The sequence below is a fragment of the Cornus florida genome, unplaced genomic scaffold (genome assembly GCF_030987335.1).
Source record: "Cornus florida cultivar Cherokee Brave unplaced genomic scaffold, ASM3098733v1 CherokeeBrave_3.0.0_Hap2_Chr10, whole genome shotgun sequence".
In the NCBI taxonomy this organism is placed as follows: Eukaryota; Viridiplantae; Streptophyta; class Magnoliopsida; order Cornales; family Cornaceae; genus Cornus; species Cornus florida.
Genome location: NW_026775580.1, coordinates 26534015 through 26551738, shown reverse-complemented (window position 1 = coordinate 26551738; position 17724 = coordinate 26534015). Strand labels below are relative to the sequence as shown.

The following is a 17724-nucleotide window of genomic DNA, read 5'->3' as shown; positions in this document are numbered from 1 at the left end:
AGATGACAACTTGAGGTTGCACCGGTTCACTCTCTTCATTGGACTTTTCAACTTGATTATCCACAATCCTACCACTCCGCAAGGTAGTCACCACATTAACATGTTCAATGGTGTGGCCTTCCGATGAAGAATGGGTTTCCACAACACATTGTTGCTTAGGTGGGGCATTAATAGGCATCTGTCCCTTCTCTCTTGCATTAAGAGTGCTTGCTATTTGCCCTACTTGGGTTTCTAGCTTCGCAATAGATTAAGAGTGAGAATGAAACAATTGAGTGTTAGCCTCTAAAATGCCCAAAGCATTCAAAACTTTTTCTTCAAAGGCGGGACTTCTAGTATTTCCTTGGGAATAAGATTGGTTGGGAAAATGAGAATTAGCAAATTGATTCCCTTGTGATTAATAAGGTCTATAACCTTGGGATCCTTGGTTTTGAAGTGGAGGTGGAATGTACTTCCCTTGAAAACTGCCTTGGGAAGGGTTTGAGCCCTCTCCTTGGTTCTTCCCAAAGAAATTCGGATGATTCTTCCAACTTGGATTATAGTGAGTACCATAAGGATTGTTCCCTTGGTTCACAAAAACTGCATTGACTTGTTCATTAGGTTTATTTTGCACTTGTCCGTGAGGACAATGAGAAGTAGAATGAAGAATACTAGAACAAGTCATACATGTTTCATTTGATGCACGATGAGAATGGTTAGGGAAGGAAGATACTTAGTTCACCGAGTTTTGGTTAATCAAAAATTGATCAAACCTTTAAGATAAAGACTTCATTTCGGTGGCTATTTCATTTGAATGGTCGACTTAATGTAAGCCAACACTCTTCCTACCTTGTGAATTTCTACCATTCTTGGATAATAATGTTATATGCAAAGAATTTTCACTCATGCTCTCATAAAGACGCCACACGTCATCCTCATGCCTATCAATGTATGAGCCACCCATAGAAGCATCAACCATACCCTTATAATTGTCCGATAAGCTCTCAAAGAAATATTGAACTAATTGCCATTTGGGCATGTCATGATATGGACACTTCCTAAGCAATTCATTGAAGCATTCCTATGCCTCATGAAACGTTTCTCCATCCTCATGTGAAAATTCTCGAATTGAGATTCTCATGGCATTGGTCTTAGAAACCGGATAGTATTTCTTCAAGAACTCTTGTTGCATTTCTGCCCAAGAAATGATTGAAAAAGGCCTAAGATTGTTAAACCAATACTTTGCCTTGTCTTTTAAGGTGAATGGAAAAAGTTTGAGTCTTATGACCTCTTTCGGCATGTCCGTATATTTTACGGTGGAACATACTTCAAGAAACTCATCCAAATGCTTGTAAGGTTCTTCACTTGAAAGTCCATGATAGTTAGGAAGCATTTGAATGGTTTATGGCTTAATTTCATAATGATGTGCTCTAAATGGAGGCAATTGGATGCATGTAGGTGCATTATACTCATTAGGCACATAATGGTCTCTTAAAGCAAGAGGTGGATTGGCTACTTGAGGTGCAACATGAACACCTTGGTTTTGAATTCCTTGATTGATGATGGGAGGTTGTGGAGCATACATTGGCCTTGACATTCCATATGGAGCTTAGCCTTGTTGTTGTGGTGGTTGGTGAATGAATGGCCTAGGCATGCCTAATGGTACTTGTATGTTCTTATTGTGCACATTAGGATGAAGAATACCTTGTTGGTCTATGTGACCAAGGTCCTTAACATGATCATCATTGTGGTCATCCATTGATAGATTGGTTCTATTTGAACTTCCTCTTCCCCTAGGATTTCTAACGATGGATTCAAGATGCAAATCAAGAGGGACAAGAGTTGGTCTCAATGAACGACGTCCATGCATGCATAATGCAAAACACAACAAGTACAAAGAATGACAAACACTATGCCTTCACAACAATGCAATTAGACTTCTTCCATAAACACTTAATTCATACTCCCATGCTTTAACAACAATGATGCAAAGAACAATTAAAAACAAGCCTCCACGCAGGCCGACGATTTAACTAAGGGATTGAGTAAAGAAAGTCTCACAAAGGTCCTTTAGCACTTCAACTCCAAATTTAAAGCTTAGCTTAGCAAATTTTTAGCTTTTTTCCTTGCTTACTTAGCTTGAATGCTCCTTTACTTGCTTCCTCTCTAACAATGCACCTAGTCAAGTAAGAACAACATAATAAGTAACCAAAAAGAAAAATAAAAGTAAAGTAAAGACACGATCAAAAGAGTACTAATCCTAATTGATTCCACAAATCTGACATTGCCAAATCAAATCAATCAATCCCCGGTAACGGCGCCAAAAAACTGATGGAGGTATGCCGCACTACCACCAAGTTTGAAAGTGTGAAATTTAAAGCGAGGGCCAAGAGTTTTACATTTATAGAAGCCACTACTACCTTTCACTATAAATATAGCTAGGGCGAGTAGGGATCGTCCCAAGGGATTGTGAGAGTCGGACAAGGTTGTGGAATCGCTATTAAGGCGAGTAGGTCGAGTGATCAAATAATTGGTTGGTTGGTTGATTAGAGAGCAATTAAATTGAATTAAGTGATAACAAAAGAATGCAACTAAGAGTAAGTAAGAGAGAGAAGAGTCTTGAGATTTAGAGATCGCCACCAAGCAATGCATTTCTATACCATTGACAAGTGACTAATGAGGGCAAATGGTGTGTTGCAATATTGGTGTGTGTGTGTGTGTGTGTCTTTGGTTGATTTAACAAGCAAGGATGACTAGTTAAGCATGTATTGTCTAAACATCATGTGAAAGGAACAATATATCTAAGCAATGAAGCATATATTGTCTAAACAACATGTGAAAGGCACAATAGATCAAAACAAGTCATTAATCCTTTCATTAAGCTCACAATCCAAATACAACACAAGGTTGGAGACATATGTTACTTGCATTCAAAAGCTTGGATCATTAAACAACAAGCATGGATTGTCTTCCCATTTAACACTACGCTACAACTACACAACATCTACACTAATAGCATGAAAATAAACTAGGGGAGAGGCACAATCTATCAAGGAAAAAGTATGAACCATCAAGAAAATCACAAGAGCATTCTTTTAAGCACTATGTTTTGACAATCTCTAAATCTATAGCATCAATACACATAAACAAGCATCAATAATACAAAATCTAGAGACAAGTACATGAACATCTATTCTAACATACATAGACATATGAATAGAATTAAATGATCAATTGGAAGCATTAAACCACATAAATCATTAAATAAACAAAATCTATATATATCTAAGTGTCAAAACATTAATTACAATACTAATCCCTCAATAATACACAAGATTAAGATATAGAAAGCATGCTTGGGGCTAACTCTAGCCCCAAGAGGATGTCTAGCCACTCATGGTGATGTTGCTCCAACCCTCAAGGACTAACTCCATGGTTGAAATCTGCTCCTTATTGATGAAGAACTCCAATGGTGTCTCTAGCCTCCTCCTCTTTTCTTCTACACTAAGAATAGCCTTTAAAATTGTATCTACCAAATGTTAAAATCCCTTCCTCAAAAAGTGCATCATATTCCTTTTATAGGTAGGTCAAGTGACACACCAAATGAGCTAGGGTCATGCAAAGAATATTCTCGAATGATTGGATAGAGGACGGATTGAATAAGCTGGCTTTTTAACTTTTTCGCACTGGAGGAAGTTCGATCAATCGAACATTGGACTTGGATCGATTGAACTTGCTGAGATCCATCGAACTGAGGCTGGATCGATCCAACTGGTTGAGCTTTTTAGGAAAAGACAAATCCGAGATATTTTGAGAGATATTTTTGGGAAAAGGACAAAAGTGGTTAGTGGGTGGTACAACTGTGGATAGGATCAATCATTTGGATAAGGACAAAAGTGTTCAATCAATTGAAGGGTGGTGTTGGATCGATCGAACTTTGGACTTTCTACTTTGGGTCAAGGTTTGGATCTATCTTGAAGTACTGAGATCGATCAGTGTTCGATCGATCAAACCTTGAAGTTGGATCGATCGAACTTTGCTGCTTCCCACCTTTAGCTTCATTTGCTTCTTTCTTTTTCCACTTTGCTCCTTTCTTTGTTAAATCCCAGAATTGCTTCAATTAAGCTCTTATTTGGCTGAGTTAGCTTATTTTCGGGATAAGTGCCTGAAGATGGAAATAATTCAAAATCAATCTAAAACGGTAAAGTAAGATAGATAAAGGTACTAGAATACCTAAGCTTAAGGGGTTTAAATACGCACTTTTCAGTGCTCATCAATTACAAAATTTATTCCACAAATGTTCCATAAGATCCTCTTTGTTCTCCGCATTATGAATCCTACAGAGGTGAATGGAGATCTGTGCCACCAAAAATGATCAGTCTCGATTGTAGTATAGGAGGTGACGGGCCCCTTTCTAATGCGTTTAGAAAACGAGACTTTTTAATGCGAGAGGTCGCTTCGCAAGGTCAAAAAAAGATTGTGGTTTCGGAAGCCTTTTTAGTCAAATTTACATTTATAAAACCACTACTACAACTAATGAAGTATAGCGAGTAGGGATCGTCCATAGAGATTATACGTGTTGGAATTTAATTTCGACTCTAGCGTATCAAAAGATTGCGAAGATAGAGATTGGTTGATTAAACTAAGATGCAATTAAAGTAAACTAGTGAGAGATAGGAATTTAAAAGATATGACAGAAGTCTTAAGGTTTTAGAATCACCACTAAGCTCATGTAATTAACCACTTGCTTTCCATTAATCTAGAATACATTGTTGTGAACAAAATGTGACTACCAATTGCAATATTAAGCATGGACCATCAAATTCATGTATGAATTGTCTACCTAACCAACAAATAAACTAAGTGTAGAACAACCCATCAAATCTAAGCATGACCTATCAAATTAGTCACAATTGTAGTACACATCAATCTAGAGAATCATGGAATTTGCAATAATAAGCCATGGAATATCAAATCAAGTATAGATTGTCTACCTACCTACAAACATGAATTAAATTATAGAATAACTCATCAAGTATAAGTATAATCCATTAAATTAATTAACAAACCCATTCAATAAAAACCCATGCTTAGCCATCACTAAATCCTTAATTAATTACACATAGACATGCAACCAACATAGAGAATCTGGTGTAGAGATCAATTCTCCAAATAATCACACATAAGACAAATCATAAGGAAGAATTAAATCAACAATCACAAGGCTAAGCACTAATTACAACAATATATATATAAATCCCCAAAAATAGAAATAAAAGGGTTTAGATTACACAAGACTTAGGGCTCATCCAAGCCCTAAGTGTAGATTTAGCCAATCATGGAGGAGGTGGATGTGGTCATGAAACCCTCAAGGGTAAGCTCTAAACATGGTTTTATCTTCTTCCTCTTCTTCTTTGATGAATTCTAAAAAGAGAGAGTGCGTAGATCTTGAGATGTGTTCTTGGGGCCCCCACTCTTCTCTTTTCTTCTAACCCTAATCTCTAACTTTTCTAGAGAGAGAATATAAAATTACAATGTAAAAGTAAAATGATCAAGCTCCCTTACAAAATGGTTCAATTCCCTTTAAATACAAGGTCCTTTTCTTAGTCACTAAGTCAGAAATATAGCCCAAAAATATCTAATCCCGCAACTATGTGGTAGGTAGAAATTGGCGCACTCGGGAATTAAACAGCTCACTGCCAGCACATTTTCGATCGATCAGACTTTTCTTCGATCAATCAGAGTTTGTTCGATTAGTCCAAATTTTGATCGATCTAGGTTCGATCGATCCAACTCTGATCGATCTCACTTTTCTGTGATCTATCTCACTTGGCAGTTTTCAGCATCAGCCTCCTTTTTGCTCCAAATCAGCCTCCTTTTGGTCCAGATTTTCTCCAAGACTTAGTTTAACTCCAAAAAGGCCTTAAGAAACCATTTTTAGCATGTTTTAACATTATTGACCTAAAAAGGGAAATAACACGAAAATAGTCTAAAATTGGAAAATAAGATAGATAAAGGTCCTAAAATACTCGAGCTTAAGGGGTTTAAAAGCGCACTTTTCAGCGCTCATCACACCCCCAAACTTAAATATTGCTAGTCCCTAACAATGAACTACGAAGTAAAGAAATGAAATAAACAACCAAACAACTATGAACTAGAAAGTAATAAATGGATAATGCCATTTTCGTAGGGAACACGATTGTATTTAACATATGCAACAAGCCTTTTAAACCCCTAGGTTACCCTTAGTAGACGAGTGAAGTCTTGTGAGGGTTTCCAGAAATGATACCCACAAACATTAAGCTCATTCTTACTAAAGAGGCACCAATATTTCAAACAAGTATTGGGAGAAAAGTACCTCAAGTATGCAATTTTTCACCCCTTTCCAAGCAATCTCCCAAAATTTCAACATCAAGTAAGCAAGTATGGTCCTCCACACATCAAGAAAATGATCATGCAAATCAAAACAACTCTAAAATCCATTTTGAGTGGACCGGCATCAAATATGTTGCTATTTAAACCAACTAAAGAAATGATCACATCCTTACCCTCAAACTAGCACACAAATCTAGTACCGATCATCAAGATAAAGAGTTGACCTTTTATTAAAGCTTTATTGTTCTAGGTGCGCTTATTCTTTTCACTCGAATTTTTTTTTTTTTTTTTTATCCTAATCCTAGGGATCAAAGATGGAAGCATGGTGCAATGTAGTGATTTATTAAGCTTTCTAGCGATCCATGAGGTCGAGCGTTAGGTCAATGACTCCCAAACCAGACGGCTTTGGGACATTAGGTGTTCAAACACCCCTAAGGACTTACAAGCTCAAATCAACTAGGCTACAAATCAAAACAACCTCCATCTAATCATTTCCCACTTCTCACCTTTTGGGAGAAGTCCTCATTTTTTTTATTACTTTTGCAACTTCTTCTTTTTTTTTTTTTTTTCAAGTTCAATTATTAACCTAGAGTTTGGGCCCTCCACCTTTCGGCGCGAGAAGTTCAGTGCTTGATGAGGCTAGAATCCCGGCTACTCAATGAAAAGGGTTTGTTATCCACTTTTATCAAGATGAAAGCTTTCAATGCACTACTAGCCCAATTGGGATATAACCAATTCAATAATTAACAAAGTATGTACCCCACAAATGAATACTAGTGTGCACCTGTGTTAGTGTAGAATCCTAGAGTGAATCTCAAAACAATCACAAAATCAGGATGATGTGGACCACAAGTGCAAACAAGATATCAATCTTTCGAAAAATTTACTCCTAAATGGCATCCACAAGGCCTACAAGGAGTATTGGACTCTCAGGTCAAGCAATTTTTAAATTTTAAGGAATATAGTCCTTAAAAGATCAAAATCATCGCAACATAAATCTCAATCATGCATTTAAAACTCAACCTTAAGTAGAATACAACAAAGACAGCTTACCTCCAAACTTAAACCGCACATTGTCCTCAATGTACAATGAGAACAATGGAAAAGATGGAAAGAATATACCGTCGTGGCAAAGACATGAAACCCGGTAGTGATCTAATATGAAAAGGGTCTCCCCCAAACTTGGAATCAACATCCTATTTGAATAACCACACTAGCAAACTGATATCAAATATCAAATGGGATAAGAATAATCAAATCATGCATTCTAAGGCAATATAACACAAGACGAAAGAGATATGTGAGATCAAGCCCGATAGAAAATATGAAAGTAGCATAACTACACATAAGGGTACAATGGTGAAAAGTTTTTATATTTTTCTTTTTATGAAAGCAAGTATATACAAAATGTAAGGAAAACAAAGAATAAAATGCAAAAAGAAAAATAAAGAAGGTAAAATGCAATGAAGGAATATGTACAATGCAACAAATGAAAAACAAAAAGTAAGAAAGGATGCAAGAACAAAAAACAAAACAAAAAAAATGAAAATGAAAATAAAAACTCTTTTTTTTTTCATTTTTTTTTTTATGACAAAACAAGTATGTACACGCACACAATAAAATGCAAAGAAATAAAGATGCAATAAATGAAAATGCAACGAAATAGAAAAAGTTTTTTTTTTTTTTTTTTAAGTATGTACAATGAAACAAAATGTAAGAAAAATAAAGAAATATGAATGAACATGAACATGTATGATACAAGAGATAAAAGGCACAATGTGTCATGTGGGTGCTAAGTTTAACGTCTTTAGCAAGACGAAATGCCACTTTGAAAAAGTGTTTTTCTTTTTCTATTTTTTTCTTATTTTTTTTATTTTTAATCTTATTTTCTATAGAAAATAAATATTTACACAAACAAAGATAAAAAGGCAAGTAAATAAAAATGCAAGAAGTAAAAATGTAAGGAAATAAAGAATGCAAAATCTTTTTTATTATTTTTTATTTTTTTATCTTTTTATTTTAAAGAGAAAAGTAACTAAATAAAATAAAAGAAAATAACAAAAGAAAATAAAAATGAAAAAATAAAATAAAATAAAAATAGAAAGAAGAAAAAGTCAAAAAGTTAAAGGGGTAAAGCTGTAATCGATCTAAGGATGATCGATCTAAACTCGATCGATCGAAGATGTGAAAACCTGCAGACAAGCTCGATCGATACACAAAGAGGTGAAAAATACAGAGCTCCAAAAAAATTTCCAAGTATGGAATGAAGATCGATCTGAGGCAAATCTTGGTCAATCTTGGAACACTCAAATGGATTTGAAATGAAATTTGCTCGATACACAGAAAGCTGATTTCTGCAGAGAATTGACTGCAGAGAGGTTCGATCGATCGAAGGGACACTTGTGATCGATCGAACTGGCACCAAATGCCTAATTTTGAGATGAAAGTTGTAATACCCCTAGTTTTCAAAAGGATAGAATGGAAATTTAATTTTGATTTTTTTTATTGCATTTTTTATTTAATGTGTTTTATGTCTATTTGCTTAATTGATTAATTGATTATTTGTGTGTATTTAAATTAATTGTTTTATTTTAAATTGTTTGATTGTGTTACTTTAATTGTTTAATTGTGATTTAATTTTAAATTTTGTTTAACTATTTTGCTTTAAATTGGGTTTAACTGTTTTGCTTTAAATTGGTATTTTTAATTATGTGCTTTATTTAATTGGCCTGTAGGACTTGTTTGGTATATAATTTTATATGGTTGTGTATATAGTTTAGGTTTAACGTTTTTCTTTTATGAGGATTAATTAGCCGACATATGGTTAGGCTAGAATTAGGATTAGGGTTTTATAGAGCACATATATATATATATATAAGTTGTGTGTCTGCAAGGGTTTTAAAAACCCTTTTCCCCGTAACTAGAAGAAGAGAGAAACAGAGAGGTTGAGGGGAAAACCACGAAGGGAAACTGAGAAAGGCTTTCAGCTATGGACTGAAGGTCGTGTCAAGAAGGAAGGAATGGTTTAATATGAGATAGAACTGGAGCAGTAGGAGGGTTGCCGGTAGTCGTCAGTTCATCAGAAACTTTAGAGACGGTGTTGAAAGGTTTCAAACCGAAACCTAAAGGCAAGTTTCATTCTATCTCCTTCCTATAAACTTGTGTTCTGTGCATTCTATATAGTCTCTAGGAAGTTAATTAAACTTTAAAACGGAATTTTGATGCATGGTAACAAACTTTAAACTGTTCGTATGTTTAGGTGAACTGAAATTGTGTTCCTTGCATAAACTATTTTGTTCGGTTTTAAATTTTTGTCAAGCAATGCTTGTTGATATTTGAGGAGTATTTACGATGGTTAGGACTTAATTAAACCCTAAGAACTTTTAAAAAAAATCTGGAGCAGAGGGTTGAACTTTGCCAGAAGCGGAGAAGGCAAACAGAGGAAGCATAAACTGTTTCGATTATGGTTTATATTTTTTGTCAATTAATTCATACTGGAATTAGAGAAGTTTCTAGGATTGTTAGGACTTAAATTGAACCTTAAAAATCTTTAACAAAAGTGGGATAGAGGACTAAAGCTTTGCCGGAAGCGGAGAAGGCAAACAGAGGAAACGAAGAAGGAAAAACAGAGGCTGAAAGAGTGGAGGAGGCTCCACCCTTCAATGGAGCTGACTCCATTGAAGTGGAATAGGCTCCACACTCTTGTGAAGGTGGCTCCAAGAGGATGGAGCAGGCTCCAAACTTTTGTGGAGCCGGCTCCTCTTTTGTAAACGCACAGTAAGTGCGTTTTGCTGATTTTTTTTGTTACAGGGGCTTAAATGAAATTCTGGAAAGTGATGTGGGGTTTTAAATGTTTAAAATTAACCTATTAAAATCTTAAATTAGTTAGTATATGCTAGTGAGTTAATATTAATGGACATCATGAATTTTTAAAGATTAATGTGCATGTTGTCCAGGAAGGAGGAAAACTTAAATTTCTAATTTGTTTAGCCAATTGAATGGACTGAAATGAAAGATGTTTTAGGGATGTTATATCAAAGATATATAACGCATAATTAAGACCCAGGAATGTGGGTGTGTGATCTGGAAAGGAATGTCATGAAATTTAGATATTAATTTACATGCCGTCAAGGATTGTGGAGGATTTCATTACTAGTCTTTGTTTCAATGATTTAAATGAACTAGTATGAGAGTATGGTTTGGGATTTCTAGTATAATGTCCTCAGCTCATAATTCTGATAATCATTATACCATGCTATGGATGTTAATTGATGAACTGTTTTAATTTCTGTTTTGTCAATTAGATGGATATGGATAATTTAAATTGTTTATCAGTACTCTAACAGTTTAAAAGGAGTTTTTATGATTATAATCATATACTGGATGCATGATAGGATCTTATTAATATCTGATTTCTATTATGTTCGTTTCTGGATTTACTTGATGTTCATTTGAGTGTGCGTCATTATTGGATCATATGCATTATATGCACCGGTATGGGACGGTGGCATATTAGAGATGGATTAGATAAAAAAAAAAAAAACTAAGTCCTACCTCTTCATACATATGGAATGGATTAACTAAAATAGTTAAATCCTACATTGATGCATATCCTGTCAACTAAAACAGTTGAACGACATAACGGATGTTTGTTTTATCTTTTTGCATTATGAAGCAATTTATATATATACCTATGGTACCGTGATACGAGCTTGAGTCTCCTGATCACGATTAGGGTGCGTATATCGCTTGAATGGATAACTAGACCTAATGACGTTCCCTGGTAGGTCTAGGTGTGCATGACTACGCTACGGCATTTTACGTGTTACCTTCTACTCAGGTGTGATGACTATAGGTTAGTGAGTATTCTATAGTGTGTATCTATATCTATATGGACTATTTTAGCTATTGCTGAGCTATCTAGGATGTATCTACTTATCGGGTTTATGTATGGATTATAGTAGTATGGAACTTGCATGTGGGCCTGACCCACCCTTATTTTTCAGGTGTTCGTGAGTACCAGGCTTGGGGCTTGATCGTGGTGATGTAGATACAGTCACTCACTCTTTCGACTATATAGGATTCCCTTTCTTATTCTAGTTTTGGATTTTAATTTTGTGAATTTATTTATAGTATGGGATAATTAGGGGTCCACTAGTTGGATTCCCGAGTTGTATGGATTTGAAGGTTTAAAATTTACTAGACTTTTATTATTGGAGGATTTTTATATTTAGATTTCTGTTTTGCGTATTATTTTATTTTAAATTCTTTTGTACTCTTACTTGTTTACATATTGATTGTTTGATATCCCTCGGATCTGTACCCGGACTTGATCACCTGTGACTCTAGAATTGAGGATTATCACAGTTGGTATCAGAGCACTCCAGGTTCTAGTGTCCTTAGGAGTGTCTTTCGTTATATGACTTCCTCGTTACGTCTCTTAAAACTTAGAGCCATAATTAGGATTCGTTGTACTCTATTTATGTTTCGTTAGGAGGAGCAGATGTCAATTATATTTCATAATTATGGAATGGTTGACACTAAGAGGAAGATGGGGTCCAAGGCGACAGTGATTCAGACCCAAAGGAGTAAAGGAGTACGTTATCGAGTTCTCTATCAGAAGCAGAACTTGGGATTAAAGGTTTAGTTCCGGTTGGAGCTACTTTTGAAATATAAGCCAAGGAATGATTTAGGAGTGTGTTTTAGGTCACCCCATAACGGGACCAACATGATTTCAGTTGTTCTCATAAAGGAGACAAACGGGGAATAGGAGTCCGAAAAGGATTCTGGTGGAGGAGATTTCAACACACCCCAGAAAGAGGGTATTGAATCTTGAAAATCAAGGATCACGCAAGAGTGATCTGGTTCGCTAGTGGTATAGTGAACGATGCTCATAGAGCTGTTGTGGATCGACCTATTTATAGTTAACCTTTCAAGTTACCTTAAAAGAGGTAGATAAAGAGGGCTCTTCAGGAGTTTAGGATCAGATGGAGTTCTTATCGGAACGCAGCAATGATGTTATATCACGTTCCGGAGAGTAGGGGAATCAGGTTGTGACGGTCTAAGTTACTTCCTTAAAGCTACATTAGACGGTTTGCATTCCGTGTATAAGGAGGATGAAGGTTAAGCCTTTGGAATTTGCTGAGGCAAATAGATTTTGTTTTGAGCTATGGTTTGAGCTTAGGTTTCGAGGTTAGTTGATTACCTCCGAAACTGGAAAAGGAGATTGTGAACCAATCAGGTCAAAGCTGATTTCCAACAAGCGATGTTCTTTTCTGTGAAGAACGATGTTTTACATAGGATTATATTATTTTCTGTATTATTTGTGTGTGCATTATGTGTTTCATTTTTGTCAATTATTCAAGATTGGGAATGTGATTTAGTTGGGGACACAAGTGTATGATCAGTCAACTACCTTTTTAGAGGAATAGCGTTAATTACGCTAGGATTTTAGAGCAGGTGGTCATAGGATTTCGTGAGTATACCTATCTTTAGCCAATTTGATGAACCTAGATGTACGTAGTTATAGTACGTTTTCAGGTTGGGATAGGTAAACCAGCAGTTCGAGTCAAATGATATAGATTCATTTGATAAACTGTAACACCATAATGGTTTATTGGAGGAACTGACTTGTTGAATATCGTCTCAAAAATTTTAAAAAATAGGTGTTCCCAAGTCAGTAGGAGGATTTTGTACTAGTTTAAGTACTTATTGAATGGCACCAACTGAGGATAGTAGACGGACTAACTAGTCATCAATCAATTCTTAATTAAGAATTTTATTTCATGAAGGGGTGTCATTAGGAGGAGTTGTTGGAGTTGCATATCAAAGAGGAAGCAAAGTCTCCTCATTTGCACAAATAATATGGAAATTTTTTTTTTTTTATGTATAGGTCACAGTTTGCAACAAATTGTTGTCGCCAGGAAATTGTTGACTATTTGGAGGATGAAAAGATTCCATATGCATTTGAAGTTAGATAGGAAATCTAATAGACACTTACTTGAGTTAGAGTAGTAGGATGTCAAAGACTTGAATGTGGGATTAAACATCTAAATATAGAAGCTGGTGTTACCTGACTAATGATACTGTCGTTAGACAAGATTGGAAGGAGGATATAAGGACTGAGATTCACAACCCTTGGTTCTGTATTTAATTTGGAGGAAACATGATGTTTTACTGAATGAAGCAGATGTTTGGGGGACAGGCATGAGGAGGGATATAGTGATTTTGTCTCAAAGTCTGATATCTAGTGGATAATCTAGATGGACCGTCAGAGATCATTAGAGCCTTGCAGCCACTTCTCATACTAGAGTGAGACTGACAGAGTAGTTTCCACAGATCTAGATGAGAGATTGTTGATTCTACACAAGGGTCAGGATCTTGGTCGGGATATTGTTGGATTGATAAAATTAAATCAGCTTCATTTTGTTTATTTTAGAACTGGTAAGACATCAGTTCCTACGAATAGCACAGATCACGAGATGGCTTAGAGGGATAGATGTGGTGAGTCACACTTTACATTAAGTTTCATATAGTGGAACTAATAGGGAGGAGGATGATCTTATCAACCGATATGGTAATGGAACCTGCGATGGTTATTGCGCAATCCGTTGCATTTTAGCACGTGGAAATAATAACATTTGCTACTACTAGGGAAATGGAAACGGTCAACTTGGGATATTGGAGTTGACCCCACAGGAGGTAGTACTTTACTCAGATGAGTTTAGGGTACTGAAGGAGGAGTGGTGGTTGTCTTACGGATTCCAGGAAGGTCGGAGTGACTAAGATGTAAAATTCATAAATTTTACAGTGCAGTCAAATGGATAGGAATTACAGCACGACTTACTAGGTTCGTCTTGGTGAGCCGGTACGGATAGAGACATGTATATCACTGTTTCTAAGGGTATCACCTGCTAACAAGGTGGAAAATTGAGGCTTGGATATCATTGGAGGTTTTAGCCATTTTCTATATCAACAGGAAAGTAAGACTAATCAGGAAGGGGTTGGTTGGTAGAAAGTACCGACATTGGGTTGGAATTTTAATTCCATATGGATTAAGAGTCGTGGATAAGCAAGTTTGATGGTGGACATCACTGTTAGTGGTGTTTGTGTTGGTGGGTTACGTCAATTCTACATTGCACTGATAACGGAGTTATAGTATGTAGTTATCTCTTATAGGAGTTAAACACTGCTATGTCAATGGAGATTTCGAAGGCGAGGTTATATAATAAGACCTTGTCTTTATTTATGGATACATCAGAGAAAAATACTCTCTTTTGGTAATGATTGCGCTCGGGTTGGAGGCGGCAGTCGGAGGTTGTAGATAGTTGAACTCGTACATAGGCGTTTTCTATCAGGAAATGGTTATTTGGAAGGATTTCTGTATAGGAAGCAATGTGTTTTGGAGGAAGGTCAGTTTTATGTATCACACTGACTTTTCACGGATTTTGTTAATCAAGTTAGGCAATTGCCTATATTATAGCGTTATCAACTTGTTAAGCGCTGGATGCATAGAAATTTTATGCGTTTGTTCTATGGAACTTAGAGGAATAGGGATTTGTTACCCTTCGCTCATTATTGGGTAAGATGGGATCGTTGATAGATACACTCTAGGAGTTGTATATTTATGCTATTTTCTTATACATAGAAACTTAGTATATTGTTGGATATGTTGAAATTTGGTGGAGCTCATCTAAAGAGGTTGTGCCATACGAAAACGGAAATGAATTTTGAAAAGACAATAATTCAGAGTTTCGTGAATTCCGAGGACGGAATTCCTTTTGTTAGGGGGAAAGAATGTAATACCCCTAGTTTTCAAAAGGATAGAATGGAAATTTAATTTTGATTTTTTTTATTGCATTTTTTATTTAATGTGTTTTATGTCTATTTGCTTAATTGATTAATTGATTATTTGTGTGTATTTAAATTAATTATTTTATTTTAAATTGTTTGACAGTGTTACTTTAATTATTTAATTGTGATTTCATTTTAAATTGTGTTTAACTGTTTTGCTTTAAATTGGGTTTAACTGTTTTGCTTTAAATTGGTATTTTTAATTATGTGCTTTATTTAATTGGCTTGTAGGACTTGTTTGGTATATAATTTTATATGGTTGTGTATATAGTGTAGGTTTAGGGTTTTTCTTTTATGAAGATTCATTAGCCGACATATGGTTAGGCAGGAATTAGGATTAGGGTTTTATAGAGCATATATATATATATATAAGTTGTGTGTCTGCAAGGGTTTTAAAAACCCTTTTCCCCGTAACTAAAAAAAGAGAGAAACAGAGAGGTTGAGGGGAAAACCATGAAGGGAAACTGAGAAAGGCTTTTAGCTATGGACTGAAGGTCGTGTCAAGAAGGAAGGAATGGTTTACTATGAGATAGAACTGGAGCAGTAGGAGGGTTGCCAGTAGTCGTCAGTTCATCAGAAACTTTAGAGACGGCGTTGAAAGGTTTCAAACCGAAACCTAAAGGCAAGTTTCATTCTATCTCCTTCCTGTAAACTTGTGTTCTGTGCATTCTATATAGTCTCCAGGAAGTTAATTAAACTTTAAAACGGAATTTTGATGCATGGTAACAGACTTTAAACTGTTCGTATGTTTAGGTGAACTGAAATTGTGTTCCTTGCATAAACTATTTTGTTCGGTTTTAAATTTTTGTCAAGCAATGCTTGTTGATATTTGAGGAGTCTTTAGGATGGTTAGGACTTAATTAAACCCTAAGAACTTTTTAAAAAAAATCTGGAGCAGAGGGTTGAACGTTGCCGGAAGTGGAGAAGGCAAACAAAGGAAGCATAAACTGTTTCGATTATGGTTTATGTTTTTTGTCAATTAATTCATACTAGAATTGGAGAAGTTTCTAGGATTGTTAGGACTTAAATTGAACCTTAAAAATCTTTAACAAAAGTGGGACAGAGGACTGAAGCTTTACCGGAAGCGGAGAAGGCAAACAGAGGAAACGGAGAAGGAAAAACGGAGGCTGAGAGAGTGGAGGAGGCTCCACCCTTCAATGGAGCCTGCTCTATTGAAGTGGAGTAGGCTCCACACTCTTATGGAGGTGGCTCCAAGAGGATGGAGCAAGCTCCAAAATTTTGTGGAGCCGGCTCCTCTTTTGTAAATGCACAGTAAGTGCGTTTTGTTGATTTTTTTTATTACAGGGGCTTAAATGAAATTTCTGAAAAGTGATGTAGGGTTTTAAATGTTTAAAATTAACCTATTAAAATCTTAAATTAGTTAGTATATGCTAATGTGTTAATATTAATGGACATCATGAATTTTTAAAGATTAATGTGCATGCTGTCCAGGAAGGAGGAAGACTTAAATTTCTAGTTTGTTTAGCCAATTGAATGGACTGAAACGAAAAATGTTTTAGGGATGTTATATCAAAGATATATAACGCATAATTAAGACCCAGGAATGTGGGTGTGTGATCTGGAAAGGAACGTCATGAAATTTTGATATTAATTTACATGCCGTCAAGGATTGTGGAGGATTTCATTACTACTCTTTGTTTCAGTGATTTAAATGAACTAGTATGAGAGTATGGTTTGGGATTTCTAGTATAATGTCCTCAGTTCATAATTCTGATAATCATTATATCATGTTATGGATGTTAATTGATGAATTGTTTTAATTTCTATTTTTTCAATTGGATGGATATCGATAATTTAAATTGTTTATCAGTACTCTAACAGTTTAAAAGGTGTTTTTATGATTATAATCATATACTGGATGCATGATAGAATCTTATTAATATTTGATTTCTATTATGTTGGTTTCTGAATTTACTTGATGTTCATTTGAGTGTGCATCATTATTGGATCATATGCATTATATGCACCGGTATGGGACGGTGGCATAAAAAAACTAAGTCCTACCTCTTCATACATACGGAATGGATTAACTAAAACAGTTAAATCCTACATAGATGCATGTCCTATCAACCAAAACAGTTGAACGACATAACGGATGTTTGTTTTATCTTTCTGCATTATGAAAGAATTTATATATATACCTATGGTACCGTGATACGAGCTTGAGTCTCCTGATCACGGTTAGGGTGCGTATATCACTTGAATGGATAACTGGACCTAATGACGTTCCCTGGTAGGTCTAGGTGTGCATGACTACGCTACGGCGTTTTGCGTGTTACCTTCTACTCAGATATGATGACTATAGGTTAGTGAGTATCCTATAGTGTGTATCTATATCTATATGGACTATTGTAGCTATTGCCGAGCTATCTAGGATGTATCTGCGTATCGAGTTTATGTATGGATTGTAATAATATGGAACTTGCATGTGGGCCTGACCCACCCTTATTTTTCAGGTGTTCGTGAGTACCAGGCTTAGGGCTTGATCGTGGTGATGCA

At 35.6% G+C, this 17724-nt stretch overlaps 1 pseudogene; it reads left to right on the top strand.

The window, feature by feature from the left end:
* Positions 1-1013: 1013 nt before the first annotated feature.
* LOC132280568 (small nucleolar RNA R71) lies at positions 1014-1112 on the top strand (annotated as a pseudogene).
* Positions 1113-17724: the final 16612 nt, after the last annotated feature.